Source organism: Gavialis gangeticus, unplaced genomic scaffold (genome assembly GCF_001723915.1).
Source record: "Gavialis gangeticus isolate Ggan-Ray unplaced genomic scaffold, GavGan_comp1, whole genome shotgun sequence".
NCBI lineage: Eukaryota > Metazoa > Chordata > Crocodylia > Gavialidae > Gavialis > Gavialis gangeticus.
This window is the reverse complement of record NW_017729001.1, coordinates 16,917,564-16,926,174: the sequence shown is the minus strand read 5'-3', so window position 1 is coordinate 16,926,174 and position 8,611 is coordinate 16,917,564. Positions and strand designations below refer to the sequence as shown.

The 8,611-nt window shown below is 39.1% G+C and overlaps 1 protein-coding gene across 1 annotated transcript in view; it reads right to left on the bottom strand.

Moving 5' to 3' along the window:
* Window positions 1-333: 333 nt before the first annotated feature.
* The window catches only part of LOC109290455 (septin-2), a 73,701-nt gene continuing 65,423 nt past the window's right edge, over window positions 334-8,611 (bottom strand). Inside the window, exon 13 of the mRNA XM_019506966.1 lies at window positions 334-1,188. The gene's annotated coding sequence lies outside the window, so the exon portion shown is untranslated. The remainder of the gene's footprint in view (window positions 1,189-8,611) is intronic.

Genomic DNA, 8,611 nt, shown 5'->3' with positions numbered 1-8,611 from the left:
CAATATCATGCCTTTTTAGCACCAGTTTAACACCACTTAATACAAGCCAAATACACATCCCTTTGAAGAAAATTGTTTGCTAAAGCTGTCCTGATTAAGAAGACAGGAGCTCAGTGGAATTTTCTAAAGCACCTAAGCAGGTTAGGTGCCTAAGTTCAAAGTCAATTTTTAAGTTGATTTAAGCTACTTCAGTGTAGTTTGTGTACAGACCAGCCATGGAAAAAAGCTTCTTTCTTCATGATAAATATTTTGAGTCTTTAATACATGTTCTATATACGACTTGGTTATTAAATAGCAAGCTTATTTAAATGAAAGGATAAAACACAAAAAATGTTTAATGTTCATTCAATTTATTAAAAAAAAAATCCAAGGAAAATTTAGTGTTATGATATACATTAAAAAAGTTCAGTACATACCAGCAGTCACTTGGCTGAGCAATGAAAATGCCTTAGATAGAAAACTGTGCAGCCATACTTGAAGACAAGTCTTTATAGATACCCAAAAAAGTGATTTGGCATGCAGGGTGTTTACGTATTTTTAAGGCACTATAGTTGGTTTAGAAAAAGTCAGCCTCTCTATCATCATGGTGTAGCATCAGTATTTTGAACCTTTTGTTTTACTTTATGCACATACAAGCCACAAGAGATGATGCTACAAGAGTAAACAAAAGCACAACTTACACAGATGGCCCAGGTGTATCATTATATATGAGACAAAAAAAGTTATGATAAACTAGTAATTAGGTATATAATGGTTCAACTAAGAGAGCAAATAAAAGCTAGGATAGTGTGCAAACAAATACACATTTACTGTAAACAGTTCACAAAATCTTTCGGCATTAAATGACATGACCTAGCTGAAACGTGGTACATCATCTTATACCCATTCACAATGACTAATACAAGTAGTGCAGGACATTTTTGGATAAAAAGATAAAAAATTAGGGTGTATTATCCTTCCTATAAGTATGAAGACATTATTACCAAGAAAAAAAACAAAAGATACATAGATCATGATTAGGGTTGGACAGAGATAGGTATAAAAAGTTGTTGCACAATATGATCTTCAAAACTCATTTTGCAGGTCTTGCTTGATCCGCAGCATCCAGCATTTCATTTGAGTGTTATCACTGGTTCATTATTGTCAAAAAGAATAAAGCACCCATCCATTTAAGAGAACTGTATACCACTGTGGGTGAAAGAAAATAAGAGTGTATTAGGAAAGACAATAAAAGAATAAATATTTCAGCTACTCAAAAAGCTGGGTTTTTTTGCTATTTTCAAGCAATCCTGGTATAGTACAACCCAGAAACCAACACAGTTACTCACCACACTGCATACACCCCCATGTCAGAGCCAGAATGAATAGAGTAACTCACTAAAATTAGTGGGTATTGTGTTTGCTCACTCCTGGATTGAGTTTGGCTCAAATATCTAATACACTCAAATCTTTACTAAGAGCAGAGGACAGAGAATTTATTTTTAGTTATGTATTTTCTCACACACCCACACTCCCATCAGCCCGTAAGACAACTTATATTGAGTATGAAGTGTCTGCAGCAGCAATGTGCAGTTGGATTTCTTTTTAAGAAGCTAAATGCAACTACTTATCTATTTGAGGTTAAAAGAAAACAAGTTTTGTACTATTCATAAGGTGTATGCTTAACTGGAAAAGAAAGATTTTTCTGAGTCCATCTGAACTGCTCATATAGTAAGAGATATTGGTCTACAGTTCCAAAATTAAAATTTGGGCTTTTGGCTATCTCCACATTTGGACAATGATCTGCAGCTCCATAAAGAAGCCCGGTTTTATGAGGATGGATGCTCAACACTTCCTGAAAAAAAAATCAGGCATCTTAAAAAGGTATCTCAAATTTGAATCCAAATTTAAAATACCCAAAATCTGTAGCCACTAAGCTCCTGGGTCATAAACAAATGAGTTGCTTTTATCCAGTCCTTTATCTGAAGAACACATAAAAAGGAAACAGTAAGACTGCCACATCAAGGAAATCAAACACCTAAAATAGTACACCCTCACTGATCCAAAGTAGCATCCCCCATGAGTATCACATGGAATGGAAAGCAAAACTAGAAAACAGCCAAGTTCCTCTGCTCTTTGCAGTTCTCATCGTGCACATCTTGTGTAGCTAACAAGTCATCCTTCATTTTAAGCTGGTCATCATTTCACAGAAACAAGCCAGCACCGGGCTTCTAAAAAGTCAGAGATCATGGGCAGCTGACTGCAAACTCCAGCTATTACACTAAAACAAGATTCCAACTTGAAAAGAGAAATTTTAAACTTCTACAGCTGTGCAGCTGCCTGGTGGGTAGAAGAGAAGTGTGGCCATTATGGAAAATATCCCAAATGGAGATGGGAATTGATATTTCAGATTCAGGAAAAGGGCTGGAGTTTCAAATACGTCCAAAGGATCCGATTATCTTACAGAGTTAAGCAAACCCAAGTTGTTACAAATGTTACCAATCTGATTTTCATTGTTCATTTTATAATTATAAACCCCTTTTAGAGGAACAGCCAAAGTTCACCTCGCATTCACTGTGTGGATTCATTTCACTGGCATTTCCTTCTCCCTCTGCTGAGAAAACACATTTTACTCTTGGCATCTGTTATATTCTCATCACTCCCTTGTACAAATCTGATGCCTGGTTTTGCTGCTCTGATCAGTAAGTCTGCCATATTTTCCTGAATTTGACCCCAAAGTGGTTAAATAACTTTAATACCTCTGTCATACAAAAAAATTTAATGTAGTAAGTTTTTCTAGTGTAATGCCATACAATAAATCTCACTTAGCCAGGGGTTGCTGGCTGCTACGTGCCAATGCCCGTGCCCATATACTGGCATTCAGAAAGCTATCACCCCCACATTAACAGCCCTAATTTCTGTAAGAAGTTCCAGGGAACCTATAATTAGTGCATTCTGACACAGACTACACCGCATCCAACAACAGGGTGTCCTGCCCTGTAGCACAATGGAAGGACAATGACTACATACTGACTCAAGCATAGTGGGTCACTTTGGGGTTGGCGATTCAGGAAAATCTCATATCATCTCAGTAAGATAACCCACTGAGGCTTAATTCATTCAGTCAGAACCTGCTCTGGTCTTATGACAAGATCATAGCTTGAAACAGTATGCCCTCAGGACCTTTCTAAATAATTTTGACTCAATACCCCTCAAAGGATCACACCATAAAACAATTCTTATTAGGCAACCTGAAAATTTCACCAAAGGAAAAGTAATAAGCTAAGATCACAACTCATCAAGGATGTTTGCCCATAACTCCCTCCAACAATAACAAAGAAGACACTCTTCCTCCACCATGTAATCCTTAAGGTAAGAAAACTGCTTTATAAGCCAAGTCCTTTTCCTCTCTCTGATCCCAGCTGCCTTTTTTCAAGAATTTTTTTTGGTCATTGCTGCTGCATTCATATAATTAGCATTAGTGGAAATTTGGGAATATGCCATACTTCTGAATGGCCCTAGGCATGAGAATTTAAATCACTAAGACATTCTCTACTCGGAGACACAGCAGTAGGAAAAGTTTGCTTCAACTCGAAAAGGAAGTTAATTTTGCACTTTGTATTTCACTGGCTACTTTTGACTTGCACATGCTAAATATTTTGGAAGTTCCTGTTATTTCACCATCCTAGTCAATCTCTCTGCTTCAAGTTTGTTCCATTTTGTGTTCCGTTCTGCTGATCTGCAAAAGAATCTTTTATTTTCCCCATATTACCTTTCATTAGTTAAGTATCTGGAACTGGTCCAGATGCCGTCAAACTTCCTTTTATTGCGTTTTATCAGTAAAATGAGTATGCTTACTGCTGGTCTGCCTACTGAAGTCACATTCCTCTGCGTTATAAGACTACAGCTGTTCTGAAAATGCTGTTTTAAGAAGATATGAATCCTTGGTTTTACCCCAAATCCCTGCTGCTATTTTATAAACTGGATTGACCCTAGCAATCCACTCCTCAGGCTCCCTATTACTTAAGGAATCTCAGTAGTAAGCACCTCTTCTCCAACCCCCACACCCTGCACCGTGCACTGGTGATAAGTTGCACAGTTGGACATGCTGAACATTTTTCATCATAGCATAGTCCAGACTGTCAGAGAGAAAACAGACTGGTGCACTTGGACAAGAGAAGAAAGAATGTAATTACTCCTTGTGGGGTCTATTTCCAAGTGCATATGTGTGAGGTACTGTACAAAGGAGGTTCACTTTAGACCTCTAAGTATTATTGAAAAATAAATATTTCTCCCTCTCCATTAACAACTCATATTAAATTGGAGTTTTGCAGACAGCCATTAGAAGCTTTTAGAACTCCAAAAGGAAAAAAAAGTTTGAACTTGATAACTAAAGATGTTGTTTTAAACTCAAGTTCATAACATTGCAACAAAATAAAAAACCCTGACATTTCCTACAATGCGCCAATGTTTAAGATCGTGTAATCAAGGCTTTTTAACGTGAAACAATCATCTGATGCAATGGGTAGTTTTTCTGATGTGGGATCACTCAGTGAAATCAAGCTTTCATTTTTTGACTGACAGAATAGCTGATGCCGAGATACAGGGCATGTAATTATATGGAATTATTACATAGGAATGCATCTGCACTGTTGAAAAAAATCATTCCATCTTCTTTTTTCCATCATTCCAAACACTTCAACCAAAATGCTGCAGTTCTTTTCATGCAAAGAAATCAGAAGTCCAGCACTTCAAAACTTCCTTTGTTCCAGAGCAAAGCCGTAAATATTTTGGTTTATGCTCCCAATGCATACGTAACCCCACTGGACAGGCTAAAAATGGCTTCTCAATAATAAACTGAATCCTCCAAATTTTTAAGAACCACTACACTGAACAGATAAGTCTATAAAAGTACAGGGCGTTTTCCCATTCCTGCTTCTGCTGACCTCAAAAGAGCGCTGAAAGGTTAGACTGAATGGAAATGGAGTTTTGAAGAGTCAGAGATCTGAAGTTATATAGTTAAATGAACACACTGTAGGAGAGAAATAGCAGAATGTTTTTTCCTGGTACAGAATTTCCCAAAGCAGCACTGAATTCCTGGGAACTCAGCATACCAAAAGCTTCAAGAAACAAGGAAAAAGCAGAGTTTTGCAGGCTTCAATAATATTTTAGGTTTACTTAGCACTTAAGTGAAGAATAACTTCTATGTAGTGTCTCAACGGTTTTCACAGTGTTCTCATGGGAAACCAAATAATTCACCCAAGGCCACAAAGAGAATTTCAGGAAGAGCTAGGATTAGAGTAAGAGCACATGATGCTTGAAGTCCCAGCTACATTCAATAAATGCAACTGGTCTACCAATCTGCAGCCATACAAGTGGCTGAGTTTTGGAATTCTATTTTTATCTCAACAGGCCTACATAGACCAGTTTTATATTCCTCACCTCAAGTATTAATAGTTTTCTAAAAAAAAAAACAAATCCACAATCCTCTAAGCACTTCATAAACAGTACAGAACTTCAAGCTGCATAATGACTTTCATACCAGGAGTTTAATGTTTTACCAATCTTGAGCCTTAACAGCCTTGCAAAATAAGCAACTATTCCTATTTTACAGTGGGTAAAGTTATGTCACTTACTGAAGTTCTTACAGATCCCTGAAGACACCTTGCTGTTCAAATTAATTGCAAGGCCTGACCACCGCTTGGTGTGTAAAGGGAACATGAACCACCAAGTTCTGTATTTTAGAAAGACAGATATTCTCTTACTGGCAAGCAGAAAGCAATAGTTTTTGCAACACCTTAACTTCTACATGTAAAGCTGCAAATCAGTCAACAAAACTTGTATAAATGACAGGCTGACGCACCTTTCCAAGTTGAGGAAAGCCAAAAGGACAGGAGGAGAATGGTGCAGCCTTAGCCTGTCTATCCTAGCATAAAAAAACATCCACAGGCTGTGCCAGGTGGTTGTTCCAAATACTAAAAATTTGCCTAAGCTTCACATTCCCTAAGCTTTGGACTTCAGCTGCCAAAAACTACAGCACGATACATTCTTCCTCAGATGACATTTCTCATCACATCAATTCGGTATCAGACATCACTTGGAAGACTGGTTGCTAGGAGAATGCACTGCATTTACATTAAAAAAGAAAGAAAATTATGTTCATCCATTTGTAGTAAGAACTAGTTATTTTCTGTCAGTGTGTTATGCTCGTCAGAAGTGAACAACAGTGTAAGATACCACTCTTATCTCCCTAATTTGTGGGAAAAAATCTGCTAGCATAATGGAGTTTTTCAGCACACTTTCTACAGATGTTATGAGAACAAAATGTCTTGGTTTTTCTAAAAAGATTTCACTGGAAGTATGACTGCAGTTCCTTCTGGCTATATTTGTTTTACATAGCTTAGGTTTAGTTACAGTCTTTGTCCCAACATGACCCTGAAGCTATCCAGAACTGTCCAAGTGGAAGATAACAGCGATCCAGATGTGCAGGAATGAGGAGGGGAAACAGACTGCAGCAAGCTAAGTGGGGGGTTTTGTGAAAGAGGGAAGAGGAAGGACAGAACTCCATCTCTTATAGCAATCCTTTTGTTTTCTTCAAGACAAACAATCTGGGAGCCATGACTCCTGAGGTAGGCAGGCTCTGAGATGACATTAACTCCAATAGTAGATCTACTAAATCTTTCTTTAAAAGTGAAAGGAAACATTTCAGGTTCATATGTTGTGTTGTATAAGGGTCTGTTGAATTGCCAAAGAAAGCAATGGCTGGTTTAGTTCTTGGTTACCTATTTCTCCACACACATACTTGCATAATCTTTTGCTTGAATTCTCAAAATACAAGAGCTGAGAGAGCTCTTATACTTATTTACAGGGACGCCATGTTGCCCAGCATTTTAGAAGGCAAACAGACAACTTGAAAAACACAATCTTGTGAAAATTCTGCATCTACTTCACATAAACCCTTAAGAATAGCACAATATAAGTAAATGGCAAACATTTTCTGGTGTGTTTTACTTAGATATTTTGTAAGGAACACTTCCACTGAAAGCCAGCTACCCTGCAGCTTGTCCACTGGCTCGGCACCACCCCTTATGCTCTGCCTTGTAGATGGAAGGGAAATCATATCCATGGTCCCTCTAGACCCATCAGACTTTGTTTACTATTAGCCACAGCAGCAAAATTGAAAGCAGGCACATATACGGAAATGAAGTGGTATATCCAAGGATGTCAGGCAGGACTGTTTCCTATAAATCACAAGTGAGGGACAGAAAGTCTTCCTTCAGATTTGGATGAGATAATGAAGTCTATATGTATTGGCTGCCCCATCCCCCAAGATCTGTTCCATTCTCCTTGATTGCTGGCCACCACTTCTCCAATCCCTTCATAAATTTCCACTCTGCCACAACAAAAATCAAACTATGCATCCTTTTGCACAGCTCTAACAGTCAATTTCTGTCTACAATTTTCATCTCTACCACCTCCAGAGTGTCTCCCTAATTCCATGCTCTTCTCCAAGGCATCCCTTAAGCAAAGTGCAGATGCCCATCCTGTTCCTTCAGCATAATTCCATTGTCTCAGAAAGATTACCAGCTGTGATGATGATGATGAGGATGACCTCACAGCTGTCTGTCTGACACAGTATGTTCTATGCTGTACATCATCTTGCCCACGGATCTGAAGCCTGTATGGCAAGAACTTGTTTAGCACATTTTAATCACTGTATGTGGCACTGCACATCTGCCATAATATAAATATGTAGAAAATAAATGTGGCCATAGAATTAAACAAACTTCTTTCCTTAACACCGGCCCACAAAGCAATCAGTGAATATTTCATATGTTTGAATTTGATTCCATGACTCTCATCTCTCAGTGCTCCAGCTTTTATCTGTCTAGATAACTAAAACATTCTCCTTCTCATATTATCCAAGCATGTTGTGCAATCTCTGATGTATAGGGGAGAGAAGAACTTTTTTTATTTATTTTTTTTTAAATTGAGAGGAACGTGAAAGTTCAACCTACCCAGAAGAAAAAAAGCAAGCAAGCCTAACTTAACTAGTAGAATCTCTGCCAAGGATATGGATGAGATCTGTTCAACATCTTCTGCATCTGGGGAGGAGGACAATCTATGAAGAACAGTTTAACTGAATTTTGATTAATACAAAAGGAAAATCAACTTAGAGGTGCACCAATGCATTAGTCCCATATCGTATTGGCACCAACATAAGGAAAATTGGCATTATCGGCAACTGGCTTTTTTTGGCTGATGTGGCCGATAAATGCCCTGTGAATGCGCGCAGCTGCAGCACAGCATGCAGGCAGCCAGGAGCACAACCCAGCAGCGTGGAGAGCAGCATCTGGCTAGTACATCTGTTGTGGGGGGAAGGGGCATGGGGGGGTGCAGATCAAGGCCCCTACAGTGAGGGAGGAAGTGGGACTGGGGCTGCACAGCCAGGGTGGGGTGGGGCACAGGACGGAGCCGCAAGCAGCTTGTCCAGGGGGCATGGGGAGGAGGGACGGGTCCCACCACTACATGTACCCCAGAAGGGCATGGGGGGCATGTGCCTCCAGATCTGTGCAGGGCAAGGGTGGGCTGCCACTGCAGGCTAGGCCAGGGCTGCACTGAGGGGTGCTAT